Source organism: Theropithecus gelada, chromosome 19, assembly GCF_003255815.1.
Source record: "Theropithecus gelada isolate Dixy chromosome 19, Tgel_1.0, whole genome shotgun sequence".
NCBI classification, from domain to species: Eukaryota; Metazoa; Chordata; class Mammalia; order Primates; family Cercopithecidae; genus Theropithecus; species Theropithecus gelada.
The window spans coordinates 46,264,745-46,282,529 of record NC_037687.1 but is presented as its reverse complement, the minus strand read 5'-3'; the positions used below and the strand labels follow the sequence as shown (position 1 = coordinate 46,282,529).

The 17,785-nt window shown below is 49.6% G+C and overlaps 1 protein-coding gene across 2 annotated transcripts in view; it reads left to right on the top strand.

The window, feature by feature from the left end:
* Nucleotides 1-17,785, top strand: part of CHST8 (carbohydrate sulfotransferase 8) — a 152,567-nt gene that overhangs the window by 37,466 nt on the left and 97,316 nt on the right. The window contains exon 2 of one of the 2 annotated variants that reach the window (XM_025367698.1): nt 7,586-7,662. The exons of the other annotated variant lie outside the window; for it this stretch is intronic. The gene's annotated coding sequence lies outside the window, so the exon portion shown is untranslated. The remainder of the gene's footprint in view (nt 1-7,585; nt 7,663-17,785) is intronic. 2 annotated transcript variants of the gene reach the window in all.

The following is a 17,785-nucleotide window of genomic DNA, read 5'->3' as shown; positions in this document are numbered from 1 at the left end:
CTGTTCGTGGCAGTCACTCCACGGGGCTGATCCCTGGCATCGTCCTAAAGCTTTTGGGGACCTCAGAGTTGGGCCCTGGGCTCCGCCAGGCTTCCTGGCCCCTAAGGGGCTGCCCGGCCTTCCTCACATGCTGTCTGTGGTGGCCTGCAGGGTGCCTTCCTGTGTCTGACCAGCTTTCCTCTGTGGATACGGGCCCCATCCCTCACCCCGTTTTCATATCTCTTTGCTCTTTTTGGTGGAAACTGGGGAGGGAAAGCAATTCAACCAACGATGCTAGTTGCCATTTGTACCGTTTCTTAGATCCCCTCTACAGCTGCTTTTTTAGGCCTGGAAGTTCTTTTCCTGACGACTCAGCTTAACCTCCTTCCTTAGCTCCAGCCTCACGCTTACTGGAGGTGAATGCTGGCCATTCCTACGCCGCTCTTGGAAGGAAGGAATGCTTCCAGCCCCCTTGATGCCCTTCGTAGGGGGCAGAGAGCTGGGTGGTGCTCGTGAGGTAGGAGATGGGCAGGACTTGCTTCTGGTCACAACCCTGCTGACCAAAACAAGATCTGGTCCAGACAGGATGAAGTGAAGCAACTGGTAGAAACCAGCAGATGGTGACAAAAGCAGTCCCTGGCTGCCCTCATTGCTCATTAGCATAAGACACACTTGCCAGTGCCATGACAGTTTATGAATACCATGGCAGTGACCCGGAAGTTGCCGCCCCTTTCACATGGGCAACCCGGAGGTTACTGCCCATTTCCTGCAAAGTTCTAAGTAACCCACCCTTTGATTTGCATTAACCTGCCTCCTTTCAATTTCAGTTTGCATGCAATTAAAAGTGGGTATAAATGCATATAAATACGGTTGCCAACAGCCAATGCCTTGGTTGCACTGCCTGTGAGTTAGCCCTGCTTCACAAGGAGCCATACTGTTCAATAAAAGATTGCTGTCTAACACCACCTGCTTACCTTTAAATTCTTTTCAAGGGTGTGTGAAGCCAAAGACCCTCCCAGGCTAAGCCCCAGTTTTGGGGCCCACCTGTCCTGCATCACTAGCAGCCTGGCCTGTGTGTTTGGTGGCCTGGGGTTGGGGCTTGGGTTCTGGAGGGAGACTTCTTACGCCCCCTCTTGTCTGCAAGGCACAGGGACTTGGTCTACTGTCTGGCTGGCTGGTTAACATGCCCAGCACTGGATTGGGTTGAGCCCAGGAGTTCAGGAGACCCTGTCTCTACAACAATAAAACAAAATAAATGAGCTGGATGTGGTGGTGTGCACCTGTAGTCTCACTTTCCAAAGTGACCTGTGGACAAGGGATCCCCTTGCCTGGGAAGAAGGAGAGCAGGTTACGAATGCTCAGATGTTTGTGTGCATTGAGACTGGACTTGGCAACACCTGCGCCTTGGAATATTCTGGGCAGTTAAACATCAGTATGTTATCTCATTCAGTTCTCACAACAAAGCCCTGAACTGAGGTTCAGCTCATGTGTGCAACCCAGCGGGATTTTCACCTGAGTCCTCTGTCCCTGGTCCCTTGTGGAGGTCACCTTTATGGAGGTAACTTCTGGAAGCAAAGCTCCCCACCCACAGAGCCCCTCTGTCTTTCCCCCGGGAGGGTCCATGGAGCCCTCTGCACAGTGGGTGGTCCAGCCCCCCATGGCTGGGCCATCAGGAAAGAGATGATGCCCACTGCCTCACCACATTCTGCCCTGTAGGCTGCTCAGTTCCTGCCCCCACCGCATGGGGGAGCCTTGCTCCTTTGGCTTCCCCTGAATGGGCAGAGCGGATGGGCAGAGGAGCTGCCTCTCACCTGTTCTTCACCAGCAGCCCAAGAGGTCCTTTTAAAAGGACAATTTCAGCCACACACGGTGGCTCATGCCTTTAATCCCAGCATTTTGGGAGGCTGGGGTGGGCGGATCACTTGAGGCCAGGAGTTCAAGACCACCCTGGGCAACATAGGGAGATTTCATCTCTACAAAAAACAAAAAAGAAAAAAAAAAAAGAGAAATAGGTGGTTATGGTGATGTGTGCCTGTAGTCCAAGTTCCTCAGGAGACTGAGGCAGGAGGATCACTTGAGCCCAGGTGTTTGAGGCTGTAGTGAGATAGGATCGTACCACTGCCCTCCAGCCTGGACAACAGAGTGAGACCCTGTCTCAAAAATAAATAAATAAAAAGACAATTTATTTTTTCCTCTCATTTATTTATTTATTTTTGAGACAGAGTCTCACTGTGTCACCCAGGCTGGAGTGCAGTGGGATGACCTCGGCTCACTGCAGCCTCGACCTCCTGGGCTCAGGCAATTCTCTCGAATCAGCCCCCAGTAACTGGGGCTAAGATGTGTACCACCATGCCTGGCTGCTTTTTGTATTTTTAGTAGAGATGGTGTTTCACTATGTTGCCTAGGCTGGTCTCAAACTCCTGGACTCAAGCGATCTGGCAGTCTTGGCCTCCCAAAGTGCTGAGATTACAGGTGTGAGCCACTGCACCCAGCTTGAAAGGACAATTTCATACATCACCCCCCACCCAGCTACATCCTTGCCTGGAAGTGCCCTCCCCTACCTACTGCCTTTCCACTCTAGGTCTCATCTTTGCTTGTCCTAGCACGGGGGCCTTCCACAGCACAGACCAGGGCAATGCTGTGGTCCCTGGCTCAGGGACTGTCTTTGCCCCACTGGGAATGCTGTGGGGGGGAGCCTGGAGTCCCAGCATTACCCATTGACCAGTGCATAGCGGGTGCTCAGTGAGGGTTCCTGGAACAGGAACAGGAGGTAAAGGTGGAGGGGCAGGAGGGAGGAGGTAGTGAAGGGAGGAGGGGAAGAGGAGGAGAGGAGAAGGTGACAGGGAGGATTGTTCCTGAGCCCAGCCCTGGGTTCTGCCTGTTCCCGAACGCCAACCTTTGCTGCACTGCTCCCAGCGGGTGCCAAATCAGAATGCCTGTTTAAGTCACTTCACAAAGCTCAGCTTCTCAATCTGTTTTATATTTGCAAGGGCCAGATCCACATTCCTTTTTTAAAAGTCAAGCTTCTGAGACAGTCGTTTATATTCACAGTGATTCTCCTTTCAAAGACTTCTTTGCATGGGGCGTATGGAGTCATGGATCTTAGGGGCTCTGCCAGGAAAGGCTCAGGGTCACACAAAGACCCCGTGATGGTGCCTTTGTTGTAGAGGAAGACCAAGGGACTCTCCTATATACCAGAGTGGAGGTATCTTCAAACGGATGGGATGTGTGGCTGGAGCCCGCCGTCCATCCACTGAAAAGTCACTTTCTGAAGTGACCCGTGGACAAAGGATCCTTCTTCCTGGGAAGAACAGCTGGTTATGGATGCTTCAGATGTTTATGTGCATGGAGATTGGACTTTGCAGCACCCACACTTTGGAATATTCTGGACGTTAAAAACCATCAGGTGGCTCACACCTATAATCCCAGCACTTTGGTAGGCCAAGGCAGGAGGATCACTTGAGCCCAGGAGTTCGAGACGAGCCCAGGCGACATAGCAAGACCCTGTCTCTACAAAAAACTTAAAAATTATTTGGGCCTGGTGACTCGTGCCTGTGGTCCCAGCTACTCAGGGGGCTGAGGTGGGAGCATCACCTGAGCCCAGGAAGTCAAGGCTGGAGTGAGCTGTGATGGCACCACTGCCTCCAGGCTGGAAGACAGAGTGAGACCCTGTACCCCAAAAATGTTTAAAAAGCACGAGGGACCAGATGCAGTGGCTCATGCCTGTAATCCCAGCACTTTGGGAGGCAGAGGCAGGCGGATCACTTGAGGCCAGGAGTTTGAGACCATCCTGGCCAACATGGTGAAACTATGTCACTATAAAAATACAAAAATTAGCAGGACATGGTGGCAGGTGCCTGTAATCCCAGCTACTTGGGAGGCTGAGGTAGGAGAATCTCTTGAACTCAGGAGGTGGAGTTTGCAGTGAGCCAAGATCCCGCCACCACATTCCAGCCTGGGTGAGAGAGTGAGACTCCATCTCAAAAATAAATAAATAAATAAATAAATAAATAAAATAAAAAGCATGAGGTAGGTTCATATGCACTGCTGGGAAAGATGTCTGAACAGTGTTATTAAGTGAAAAAAAGCAAACTGTAGCACAATATGTACATACAAACACCATTTATGGCTAAAACACACACACACACAAAGCCACACTGTCGGTCCTGTACATATTTGTAAGTTCATATCTAGAAGTCTGAAGGGAATTACGCCAATGATTGCAGTTCACAGTGGACTGGATTGGGGTGACTTTCAAAGGAATCTTCACTTCCACTGTATTGTTTGAAGTTTTTTCCTGTGAGAACGCATTCCTGTGTAATTTAAAGAGATATATAGATTTAGAATTGGGAATCTATGTGGTTTACACTGAGCTTCTGGGATTTTCATTTTTTATTTCTTTGAGTGATTATGTTGAGTGACTTACCCAAAAAAGTTTGCTGGACATCTCAAAAGGTTATTTGACAGATGATTTTTAAAAAATTATACTGCCCTTTTTATGCATGTACTTAAATATCTCAAATTGTTTTCTAAAATTGGTTGGGAATATATTTGCTTTTTTTCCCCTTTATCTTGCCCCATCCCCTTCCCAGCTTCCGGTTACCACCAATCTTGTCTCGGTCTTCATGAGATCCAATTTTATGGTTTCCACATATGAGTGAGAACATATGATATTTATCTTTCTATGCTTGGCTTATTTCACTGGACATAATGGTCTCCAGTTCCATCCATGTTGCTGCAAATAACAAGATTTCATGCTTTTTAATGGCTGAATACTATTCCATTGTGTGTATGTACCATATTTTCTTTATTCATTTATTCACTGATGGGCACTTAGGTTGATTCACATCTTGGCTATTGTGACTAGTGCCGCAATAAACGTGGGAGTGTAGATATCTTTGTGGTACGCTGGTTTCCTTTCTTTTGGATATACACCCAGGAGTGGATCATATGGTAGTTCTATTTTTAGTTTTTTGTGGAATCTCCATACTGTTCTTCATAGTGGCTGTACTAATTTACATCCTCACCAACAGTGTACAAGAGTTCCCCTTTCTCCATATCCTTACTAGCATCTGTTATGCCAGACAGACTATTTATAAGTGAATTATATTTGTAGTTTAGGCCAGAGGTCAGCAGATTTTCTCGTAAACGACCACGGAGTAAATATTCTAGGCTTCATGGACCAAAAGGTCACTGTGGAAATCACTCAATTGCCATCATAACGTGAAGGCACCCACAGATGACACAGAACAGACGTGGCTGTGTTCCAATAAAACTTTATTTCCAGGAACAGGTGGCTGGCGGGTTTGGTCCACGGGTTACAGTTTGCCGAACACTGGTTTAATGGATTGTAAGACACAGATGGGTATGGAAATGGAGGAAGATGGCAAATGGAAATGTGTTGGACATTTAATCAGAATTAGCATGTTGAAAGGATTGTTTGAGTATCTTCAAAACTGAAAAAAAAAAGCTTTTCTCAAGTACAATCCTGTAGCCTCTTCCCGCTGGACCAGGGTGAGGCTGGGGCCACAGAACCCAGGAGCAGGGTCCCCCAAGGACCACTTCCTCTGTGACTCCTGATGGGTGGAGGGTGGATGGGATGGGCAGGCCTCCCTCAAGCCTGAGCTGGCACATGGTCCACACTCAGTGGGCATCTGGGAAAGTGATCAGGGCCCCAGTGGCCCACCCAGCTCTGGGCAGGCAGCAGACAAGGTCAGACTGGGGGGGACAAATGACAAAATGACATCCTCAGGTTTGGGAGGGGACAGGTGGCATCCCTGCAGCTGGAGGCCGAAAGGCAGGCCTCTGGCTCCGGGACGGGGTGTCAGAAACTGCTGTGCCCCACATAGCTTTCTCGTGGATCATGTCTGCGCAGGTGCCTTGGGGCCTGAGAAAGAAGCAACGTTGGCTGCACAACAGGAAGGGCCCATTAGTGCCCGTCGATGTAGACCACGCTAATTAGTCACGTGGCTGGAGATGGAGCAGTCATATCTGGAACTTAGCTCTTCATGCCCCACAGGACTGTGAAAGTCAGGGGGTACCCATAGGGAAGATGCATTTTCTCCTCCCCTCCATGCCCATGGAAGCCCTCCAGGCTGAGTGTGTGTGTGTGTGTGTGTGTGTGTGTGTGTGTGTGTGTGTGTACACATGTGTGGATCCTGCAAATAGATGTGGCAGAGAAACAGTCACTAGCAGATGAGGACTCTGCTGTCTCCTCCTCCCAGCCTCACGGGGAGAATTCTGTCTGCGTCGCATTTCTAGAATCAGAGTGATGACAAAAAGGAGGCAGAGCTCACGGGTCCAGGAAGAGGGGACGGGGTAACGCAGAGACCAGCAGAGTTACACTGCAGAGAAGAGAAGGGACCAGAAGGTGGGAGGGTCTGGGGAAGGTGGCTGATGGAGCCCAGAGGCTGGGCATCAGGGAAGAGGGTGCCGGGAGAGGTTGGAGAGTGGGAGGAGAGGGGAATAGGTGGCATGACCAGTGGAATTTCTCTTGTTATCTTAGTGGGATTTGAAGATAGACTTAATTAGAGAGTGGTGGTTAGGTGGTATTTTTGTTTTTCTTTCTTTCTTTTTTGAGATGGAGTCTTGCTGTGTCACCTAGGCTGGAGTGCAGTGGTGTGATCTCCGCTCACTGCAACATCCGCCTTCCGAGTTCAAGCGATTCTCCTGTCTCAGTCTCCTGCGTAGCTGGGACTACAGGCACACACCACCACGCCCGGCTAGTTTTTGTATTTTTAGTAGAGACAGGTTTCATTATGTTGCCCAGGCTGATCTTGAACTCCTGCCTCTGCCTCCCAAAGTGCTAGGATTACAGTTAGGTGGTATTTTTCTGAAAGGGACCCCAGGGATGCCAAAGCCAGCCTGGGGGCCAGCTCCTGTGTGATCACAGGTGTGTGTATGCATCTAGTACCCATGAGAAGGCACCTAGGTTTGCACATAGTGAGGCTGCAGCCGGCATTACCCCACCTTGAAAAACGGGGTTTGTAGACGGAGGGTGAAGGGTGCATTCATCCCCTTTGCCTGTGTCCTGGCCAACGGTGGTCAGCCACAAGTGGATGTTGCCCAGAGACCCTTTCCTTGGGTCTAGGTCCGGCTGTGGGAAGGGAAGTGGGAGAAATAACGTAGGAGAAAGCCTTCCTGCAGCCCCAAACGGAATTTCCTCCCCTGCTTGAAGTCAGATCCAATTCACACCCTCGCGCAGCCCGACGGCTGGCACTGGTTCTGTTTGATAACATCGCAGCAAACGGCCACCTTGTCTCTATTTTGGTTCTTGCTTTGCCACTTCTCTCTGCACCTTTCAAGAAGTGTTCCTTCCTTCTGGAAGGCTGGGGTGGCAAGCTCCCCCAGCTCCTTCCCATTTTGGTAAATTAAGGAACAAACGGTGCCAAATTGTTCTTGTCTGTTTTGCGAGATGATTCGTAACTGGCTTGTTTTCTTTTCCTCCATTGAGCGAATGCATTAAAACTAAAATTAAATCATTACCCGCAGCACAGACGACGCACCCCCTCATAATTACATCCTCTTAATGGGCATTTGAGAGCCCAGCTCATTTTAATGCTTGCTGGAAAACGTCTCAGACACATTTATTTATTTATTTTTTTAGGTTTAAAGGTCAACAAGAATATCTTACCTTAATTTGACAAGTACACAAGAAATAATGCAAGACTCGTTTATGTTCAGGTAATGCACAAAGAAATCTATAAATCAAGCTGAGGGAATATTAGATGATGCCATATCGGAACCCTCTGCCTTCATTCTCAGAAGAATCGATACCACAAAGAAAGCGCCGAAGACGTAGTGATTTATGCCCTTGTGTCGGGGGGAAAATATCAGCCGTTTCTACAGTCACTTCCTATCCTAAAACAACAGGGCCTGAGGAAAAGAATGAGAGTGGGCCTAACCCCGAATGAATGAGTCAGACAGCACATCTGACACTCGGGTTTCGATTGTCTCTGCTGGAGAAAGAATGGTCCCAAGGTCCTTTCATCCCCATGACTCTGCCTCTTCTGCTATTGTATTTATATGAGAGGCTGCCAGGAATGTTGAGATGGTGTGGAAGGGAATTAACTAAATTGCATCTATGTGATTGTTGCCAGGGAGTGGAGGCTTGTATAGCTTGGGGACCCTGGGTTTTCCATGCCATGCACACTGCCTAACACTCTGCCCTCCTTGGGAGAGCCTTCGTTGGCCTTCGTCGTGGAGCTGGGGGAACGTACAGCCTTCGCCATATTGGATATTGGGCTTGTCCAGAGATGTCTCAAATGGGAAGAGGTGTCTGGGCTTTGTGAGCGGGGAAAGATAGCCTCTGAGCAATTAGGGTTCGGAAAAATAGTGGAATCATCTTACCACCTACAGCAGAAGTGGTTGTGGAGAGCAGAAGTTCTCCAGGGAGGTAGAGGGGAGGAAGAACAGATCACGTGACCCTCTGGCACGTATATGAGAATCTCTGGGGAGGGAAAGGAAAATTTGTAAGACTTGAATATTGAATAATTTGAGAGGTTTTTTTGTGGGGTACTTCAAAATACAAAGTTATATTTTTGTAATCAAATGATAAAAATTAAGGCTTTTCATCTTTTTCCTGGTGGGTAGAGCTCGGCAGAATTTTGAATAAAAGAGATTTGGAGATTCTGAAATTTTGCTCGGTGGCACTCGTGTTAGGACATACAGACTGTCGTGTGTGTATGTCGCCATTTATACTGTGGTTCCCATCACGGGTCAGAAACAAGCATTTTCTGTTTGAACATGAGGATGTGCTTAGAGGAGGAAAGTTTGATTTTTGTATTTATAACAGAGTAGCACAAAAATGGGTCCGTGAGCCTCAGGAAACGTATTTGTGTTGCATCCTTAGTTTTATCCTTTCCTAGAGTTGAAGTTGGTTCTAATACTATGAGAGCGAAATCAAAGGGCCCTCCCACCAAGCAGAGTCGTTCCCATCAGCCCCAGGCACCAGTGCACGGCGCTCATGACCTTTTGTGCTAAACAAACCCACAGACACGCAGATGCGTTCCTGCTTCTTGGAGCCCAGGTGTGGATGGATGCCTGACCTGCTCCATCACCCTTTGGCTGCTGACCACAGAGTTCACATTGCCGTCTGCAAACCAAACGTGAGCGTTAGGACTCTCGTTTTCGTTTTCTTCATCCCGTTTGGGGGTAGCTAAAGATGATGGATTTATGTCTATTGCAAAGATGGCGGTGTGCACCTTCCTGGAGGTGCTGGCAAATTCCAGGCAGTGATGCCAAACCACTCTCGTGCCTTAAATAATGTTGGATCGAGATCATGTGAAATTTATTCTAAAACCTGTGGTTTTTATTTCTTCCTGCAAAGCTCCATTCTCTGCTTCACATGAGAGAAATTAGCAATGAAACACCTCGTCAGGATCCAAAACGCCTGCCACCCATCTGTGCAAAACCCTGGCAGTCCTCAAGGAGACAAATCCTCACCTTCCTGGAGAACTTCCATGAAACCTGCAGTGAGGGCAGCCAGACCTTAACTTGGCAAAGAAACTGTAAAGGCAGCCTGGAGCGCCAACGTATTAACTTAGTGAGAGTGGCAGGCTTCAAGTTTTGCAATAGCCCAAATCTATTATTTGACTATTAGTTGCAATGAATGGATGATGAAGGGAACCAACGCAGATATGCATGAGGCATGGCCGAAGATGCTATCATCGAGGAAATGCTGTTTTCTTAAGCTTTGGTGACTAACTATAGAATTGATTATGTCTTTGAACGGAGTCAAATTTCTTCTAAGTGAGCCAAATTGGAAAATAATATTAAACTTCCATCAGGGGTGTTCCAGAAATGCCAAATTCAAGACAAGGATTGTGTCCGTTTCTATGTGTGTGAATACAAGGGGAAACCTTTTAGATATTTGCAGAATATACTCCATCATTTCCTGCCAAGCGTCAGCTTCTAGTATTTCGCCAAGTTTTTTAGAAGACTTCAACCTTGTTAGCAAACTAAGCAGAAAGAAAGAAAGAAAAAATGCACAAAAAAATGAAAACAAAACCCCAATGCATTGAATGCTTTGCTGTTTTCCTGATGCTGTGAAGTTGAATGTCAGTGAATTAAATTGCACACTGGGTTCTTCTGATCTGAACTGAAATTGTCAAAGATGTTGGGTGAGTCTATGGGCTGAAGGTTACCATATTTTTAATCATCTGAGAAAAGACCAACTGCACCAAACTTTCAAAATTGATCATTCTGAATAGTGCTTGGCATACTCAGCGGACATGATTGAAATAGTTTTGCAGACACAGAGCGTAAACGTAAAATACCGACCCCATCGCCTGTCCTGACACACACTAGCAGTGGTAGCCCAGGGCCAGCGCTGGCTGCAGAGGCACGGTGCCAAGATCGGCCGCTCGTTTCCCTTTCTTGATGAAGTGCTTACAGGCCAGTTTCTAGAAGCCCTTTCCAGGAGCGTCACATTTTTCTGTGGGCCTGCCTGCAGCCTGAGCTCCCGAGATATTTCCTAAAGACCTCCATTAGAAGCTTCCACTGCTTCCCTTACTTGCAGGCGTTCAGCCTTTGCCAACATTAGGTTGATGGAATTGTCTGAGAGAGCACGTCGGGGGGCTCTGTTCATCTCCCCAAAGTAGTCACTGACATGAGTGACACTCTTGTATGCCAGGCACTGCTCCCTTATTGCCCATTTTGTCTTCATGATAACCTTGCAAGGTAGCCACAAGAGATTATTACTCCCATTTTGCAGATGAGGAAACTGAGACATGAAGAGGTTAAGTAGCTTATGTAGCTGGTAAGTGGTGGAACCAGAGTCTGAACCCAGGCATCCTGGCAGCTCCAGCCTCCTTCTCCCAGTCATCACTATGTGTTCCGTTGTTCTGTTTCCATTTCACTCACATATAACGAGCAGCTAAGTTTCCTGAGTCTCTGGATAGCAGTGGGGGCCCAGCTTGCCGAAAAGAGTGAATTACAATTTTTACAAGATCCAGAATATCCACATCAGAAAAGCTCATGGCCGGCAAGTGTGATGTCAACACACGTTGATATCACAGCATCAAAGTAAAAGCTATGTAATTTTCAATATCCAAATAAAGACTTCTCTTCAAAGCACCAATTTTCACATGAGAATAGTGGACAGATTTCCACATCCTGGCCCAAGATTTCTCACCAATCCTGTTGCTGTTGTCTCTTCCCAGGTCACCCTGTTTCTGCCTGGCCTCTTCCTCAAGGCCAAGAGGGGTCCTGCCGAAGTCCAGGTCAGAGAGCGTCCTCCCTCTGCTCCTGTCTCATTCAGAGTCAAAGCCAAAATCATTGGAGTGGCCCACATCACTGCCCCCAATTGCTTCTCTGACCGTATCTTCTCTCATGCTTCTTTATGTTTCTCCAGACACACTGGATATCAAGAATGCTGTCACCCCAGGGCCCTTGCACAGCCGATTCCCTCTATAACCCTTGGTTCACATGTTATCTTCTCAGGCAGGACTCCTCCCACATACTCGCCTTTGGCCTCAAGCCCTCCCAGTCCTTCTCCCCCTACTCTGTTTTTCTTCTGTCCTTAGTATTTCTCACCCTCTAAGGTTATATATAATCTGTCTCTCTCCTGGTTGGAGTGGAATTCTATGAGGGCAGGATCTTTGTTTTGTTCATGAATGGATCGCAGTTGCCTAGAATAGTGCCAGGCATGGAGCAGGTGCTCATTAAATATTCACCACATGTGTGGTTTACCTCCAGAGGGGAGGAGGGGTGCAAAGGGAACCCCAAGTATTAGTAATTATTTTATTCTTTAAGCTTGGGTGATGAATGTGCTGGTTCTTCTTTGTATTATTTACCTATATGTATGTGTGTGTATGTATATATATGTGTGTGCATATATATACACATATGTATATTCTGTATATCTGAAATGTTTCATATTTTAAAAAATCAAACAGGGTCAAAAGTAAAAGTGATGTATGCTTTATGTAAGTGGTGGAATCCTCTTCTCCATTGAAAGTATTTCTTTTTGTGTGTGTGTGTGTGTTTGGTGGGATAAAGAGTCTCACTCTGTTGCCCAGGCTGGAGTACAGTAGTGTAATCTCAGCTCACAGCAACCTCTGCCTCCTGGGTTCAAGCAATCCTCCTGCCTCAGCCTCCCCAGAAGCTAGGATTACAGGCGCACACCACCACACCCAGCTGATTTTTGTATGTTTTTGTAGAGATGGGGTTTCACCGTGTTGGCCAGGCTGGTCTCAAACTCCTGACCTCAAAGTGATCCAACTGCCTCGGCCTCCCATAGTGCTGGAATTACAGACGTGAGCCCCTGTGCCTGGCCTCCCATCAAAAGTATTTTTTCATCTTTGTGTACCATCTCATGTCAGCGACAGAAAGTGCAAGTTCTTTGGCAGATGTGTTTGCAATGGGGAAGATGTGGAGAAACAGGAAGAGAAGCTGGGCAGGGGCTCTGATCGGCCGGGCAGTCGGGGCCCACATGACCGGAGGAGCTGACTGTCAAAGCAAGAGTGTTGAGGAACGATGAGAAACGAGGTGGAGAGTCAGCCAGGATGAGACAGCCCTGGGCCAGCTTCTGAGAGCAGGATGCTTGGCGTGGATGTCTGACCACCCTTGGCAGGGGAGCCTGCATCTCTGTTTGACAGAGGAGAGAAAGAAAGAGAAATAACATTTTCTGAGCCACCAAGAAGGAAGAGGCCTGAATGGGGAAGGGCTGAGTTTAGGGACCTGGATGAAGACATCACGTGGGGTGATGCTGTGACTCAGGATGGACCCAGGCAGGAGGCACCCAGCTCCACCACTCCCTGTGACCCCATGAGATCCCCCAAATCCTCAGAAGGAGAGCCACTTCCTGGGTTGGCAGTCACCTCTGGTTTATGTATGTAACCAGAAGGAGTAGGAGTCCAGGCCGTGTGGAAGCTCTGGCCCAGCCCAGGGCCATGTGGTCCATGGGCGAGGTGAACTGGCCAATGTCCGGGTGTCGTGGCTGGGAGGACACAGCTGTTCCTTGCGTCCGCCGAGCAGCTTCCCAGACATCGATCAGTGCCTCTGGTGAGCATGACTCCTCCTGAGGAGTCCCATTGATCAGGCCAGATGGAAAACTAGTAGCTGTGATTGGGATGAGTGAATATTCATTTGGAAATGTCAATGAGTAACTGGAGATGATGCCTGCAGTGACTTGTCTGGCAGGATCGATTCCAGACATGAGGTGAACCAGACGTTGGCGGGGACTGAAGGCGGGAGCCAGGGACCCTGGGTGGGGCAGGGGGAGTGGTGGAGGCCAGAGAATGTGTAGGACAGTGAGGTCAGACACATTTCCCTGCCTCCCCACCCCCAGTTCTGTGGCTCTCCTGTCTGTCTGGAGCTTTTGTCTTCAAGTGTGGCACTCCCCGCATAGTGGCCACCAGGCCTGAGGACATCTGTGTGTGGGGAAGGGGTTGAAATGGGTCTGCTGAACCTGCCTTCTTCCTGGGCATGCTGGGAGAAGGGGCTGCAAAAATGTCAAGCCAGAGGGGTCTCTGGGCTCTAGCTGAGACCCTTCTCCCACCTTTTTTTTGTTTTGTTTTGTTTTGAGACAGAGTCTCCCTCTGCTGCCCAGGCTGAAGTGCAGCGGCATGATCTTGTCTCACTGCCACCTCCACCTCCTGGGTTCCAGCGATTCTCCTGCGTCAGCCTCCCGGGTAACTGGGAATACAGGCTCGCGCCGCCACATCTGGCTAATTTTTGTACTTTTTTTTTTTTTTTTGAGACGGAGTCTCGCTCTGTCGCCCAGGCTGGAGTGCAATGGCCGGATCTCGGCTCACTGCAAGCTCTGCCTCCTGGGTTTACACCATTCTCCTGCCTCAGCCTCCCGAGTAGCTGGGACTACAGGCGCCCGCCACCTCGCCCAGCTAGTTTTTTGTATTTTTTGGTAGAGACAGGGTTTCACCGTGTTAGCCAGGATGGTCTCGATCTCCTGACCTCGTGATCTGCCCATCTCGGCCTCCTAAAGTGCTGGGATTACAGGCTTGAGCCACCGTGCCCGGTCTAATTTTTGTATTTTTAGTAGATGTGGGGTTTTGCCATGTTGGCCAGGCTGGTCTTGGACTCCTGACCTCACGTGATCTGCCGGTCTCGGCCTCCCGAAGTGTTTAGATTACAGGCATAAGCCACCGCACCCAGCCTCTTCTCCCCACTTCTGTCAGTAGATCCCAGCTGTGCACAAGTCAGGGTTGGGGCCAGGGGAGGCTAGGAGATTTTGGTTAGGGTCTCCTTGCACTAGGATGGAGGGATGGCGGGATTCAGCCACTTCATCCCAGGAGCTCTGGCCCTGGCTGGAGGCCTCCTGGACAGAGGTGGGAAGACATCACTGCTGGCCTGGGAGACCTGGAGCCCTGTCAGCTTATTGCCAGGCGCACTGTCACCTAGGTGTGGCCTGCTACTTCCCCCAGCCCCAATTAACCATCTGCAGGAGCTGCCGTTGGCATGGGGGAGGGGCTGGGTCCCGCTCCTCTGTGCAGACTGCTCAGCTAATGAGGGGGTCTGTGAAATTTTTAATTACGGCTCCCATGCCTGGCTTAATTATTTGCATATGGCTTTTACAAGTGGGAAGAGGACGATTGCATGCCGCGCAGCGCTTCTCCTCAGCCCCACGTTTGACTTTAATTAAAGGCAGAACCTGAGGTCTTTCCGTCACTAATGATCGTGGAAAATTAGCTTCCAATTCCCAGGGGTCTCCAGAGCGATGCACCCTGAGGCGGAGAGCGGGTGGAGAGGGGATGGAGTAGGGAGAGGAGCGGGAGGCACAGATGGCAGATGGTCCGGCTGGGCTGCCACTCCGGAGTACCCCCAACCCCAGGCCACCCTCCCACTGCCTTCCCTCCAGGCTGCCTGGACAAGGGAGCCCCACTTCCCTCTTCCAGGAAGCAGACCTGACCTTGGGCAGCGACTAGGAGGAAGCCCTGCAGAGCGAGACCCAGACAGAGCGAGACCCAGACAGAGCGAGGCCCAGTGAAGGTTGCCAGGGTCATTCTCCCGCTGGCCAGGAGCTGGGCGTGTTCTGGCTGTGGCTGGACTGCTCCGGGCTGGTGGCCACAGGCAGAGGAGTGGGAGTTTCTGAAATGAGTACACGTGTGTGCACACATGTCTACAGCATGTGCACACCCAGGCACACAGATACACAGGATGGAGCCATAGAGACACACCTGCATGCTCACACATGTGTGTGTACATATGTCCACTCAGGAGCAAAGGAGTGAATGTGTAGTGGGCCCTGTGGCCATCCCTGTGTCCCCATCCCTCTTGTCTCCTACTCACAGAGCTGGGAGGGGCTGACCCCAGAGCAGTTTCATCCCACTGTTTCCAGTAGCCAGGCCTGCACCACCCCCAGCACAGAGCATCCCCTCAGCCCCAGGCACTCTGGGTCAGGAGATTCTATTGGCTCAGGATCCAGGGACTTGTTCCCTGGTTACAGATGGGACTCCCTCCCTTCTACTGGACATAATGAGGATGCCTGTAGCTTGGACTATGGCTGTAGCCATTGAACCATGAAGGGAGCTCTCTGAGGATAAAATCCACCCCAAGGACAGAGCAGCAGAGCCACTAGCAGAGCCTTGGTCCCCAGTGACACTGTGGAGCCTTGATGTTCCTGATGAGCTGGTTTTTCTGTGTCTCGCCTCCAAAAACATCCTGGTCTAGGCAGGGTCTGTGTCCAGTGCGTGGTCTCACCCTGCACATGGTTGATGGCAACCATGGAACCACGCAAGAGCTGGTTTCCTGGCAACACCCCAGCCTCCTTCCTGCCCCACTGGGGAGGCTGCCCTGTAGGTCAGGGCTGAGCCTTCCTGGCACAGGGACTGAAGTCATCAGCCGGGGCCGCCATAACAAAGGCCACAGACTGGGTGGCTTGAACAGCCATGTTTAAGTGCCATCTGGTCACAGAGCTGTAGGAACCAGCTTCTGACCAGCGAGGCTGCAGCAGCCTCTCTTCCCAGAGGATTTTTCTCCCTCAGCTGATTTTACACAAAAGTCCTTGAACTGGGAAGCACTGTTCTTATTCAGGGATCACATGCCTTTCCCCAATCCAGGTTCCTGGGTTGGGGGAACTCCAGAGTGGCAGTCCAGCAGGATCATCTGCCTTTCCCCAATCCAGGCTCCTACTGGAGCCTCATGTCCATGCTGGATTTGGCCTGAGGTCCACCCATTGCCCCCTCTATCGTAGAAGGCTGAAGCAGGAGGATCACTTGAGTCCGCTTTCATCATAGAGGGGGCAATGGGTGGTAGACCTCAGGCCAAATCCAGCATAGACATAAGGCTCAAGTAAGTTTTTAAAAATGTGCATTCCTTGCCAATTTCAGAATTAGGAAATTTCAAGTTAAAAATCCAGGTTTCCAAATTGGAAGGTCTAAAGGTCTGCATTGCTACAAGGGTCATCAGATGTGTCATTTAAAAAATAATTTTGGGTCCAGTGTGGTGGCTTATGCCTGTAATCCCAGCACTTTGTGAAGCTGAGGCAGGCAGATCATTTGAGGTCAGGAGTTTGAGATCAGCCTGGCCAATACAGCAAAACCCCGTCTCTACTAAAAACACAAAAATTAGCCGGGTGTGATGGTGCATGCCTGTAGTCCCAGCTACTCAGGAGGCCCATAGACAGGAAAATCGCTTGAACCCGGGAGGCAGAGGTTGCAGTGAGCCAAGGTTATGCCACTGCATTCCAGCCTGGGCAACAGAGAGACACTCCATCTCAATATAATAATAATAATAATAATAATAATAATTTTTGCCCCAGTGTGATGGCTTATGCTTGTCATTCCAGCACTTTAGGAGGCTGAGGTGGAAGGATTGCATAAGGGCCAGGAGTTTAAGACCAGCCTGAGCAACACAGTGAGACCCCATCTCTATAAAAAATTTTTGAAAATTAGCTGGGGGTTATAGCATGTACCTGTGGTCCCAGCTACACAGGAGACTGAGGCAGGAGGACCACTTGAGCCCAGGAGTTTGAGGCTGCAGTGAGCCATGATCACACTACTGCACTCCAACCCGGGTGACAGAGCGAGACCCAGACTCTTAAAAAAGAAAAAAAAAAAAAATCCAGGTTTCCAAATGGGAAGATCTGAAGGTCTCAATCTGCTACCAAGGATCATTGGATGTATCATTTGAAACATAATTTTTATTATGAAAGTGTCATGTAGTTATATGAAATGAGCTGCTTCAAACAACTATTCACTAAAGACCAATGACTGACATTTTGAGTCCCACTATAAAAATGCCTGTCTTCATTCCTCTTTAGAGCAATCACATAAGAAGTCAGGGCTCGAGCAACCCCTTGTGTGATCAGCCTGCAGGGGGGCACCAGGGCATGAGTGTGGGGTCTGTGTGGATGCTCTTTTGCTTTGAGATGGTCCCAGTTAGCCGAGTGCTGCCCACATCCCTGCCCCACCTGCCCCCGCCTGGGACAGATGCCACGGAGCCCCATGTACAGGGATCATAATGGTTTACAGCTCTTCTGCCTGTGTCCTTGAGGCTGAGTGATGAGGGCATGCGAAACCCAGGATGGTAGAAAAGAGGCTGCAGGCTTAGGGAGAGAAACCAGAGAAACCAGACTCCCTTGGATGTTGTTCAAGATAAGCGAATAATTCAGCAGAGCCATGTGGAAAGATGGTGAGACCTGCCGTGGAGGAGCAGGCACCCTGCAGAGAGGACTGGGATCCAGCAGCCTATTCCACCTGACCCAAGCCTCTTCCTCCACCCCAGGGCAGCATCCCACCACTGCAGGCATCTTCTCAGTTCCATGGTACCAGTCCACCAGGGACCTACTTAGTGGCTGGGAAAACAGAAGCTCAGATATATAACATGAGGATGACCAAAATCTCCC